The following is a 222-nucleotide window of genomic DNA, read 5'->3' as shown; positions in this document are numbered from 1 at the left end:
CCCCGCGGTGACGTCATACCCCCCCGCGATGACGTCATACTACCCCTCCCCCGTGACGTCATACCCCCCTCGCCCGCGGTACCCCCCGCCCCTCACCTCCCCCTCGGAGGACCTGAGTTAGAAACCGCCTATAATACCTACTACACCACCATGCATGCATCCTCGTTGGTTTTTACATTAATAATACCAGGTGTAGAAGTATGAAACCGGAATTCCCCTATA

The sequence above is a fragment of the Odontomachus brunneus genome, unplaced genomic scaffold (assembly GCF_010583005.1).
Source record: "Odontomachus brunneus isolate Ranch 3 - 2012 unplaced genomic scaffold, Obru_v1 Obru_scaffold_388, whole genome shotgun sequence".
NCBI classification, from domain to species: Eukaryota; Metazoa; Arthropoda; class Insecta; order Hymenoptera; family Formicidae; genus Odontomachus; species Odontomachus brunneus.
This window is presented reverse-complemented; position numbering follows the sequence as displayed.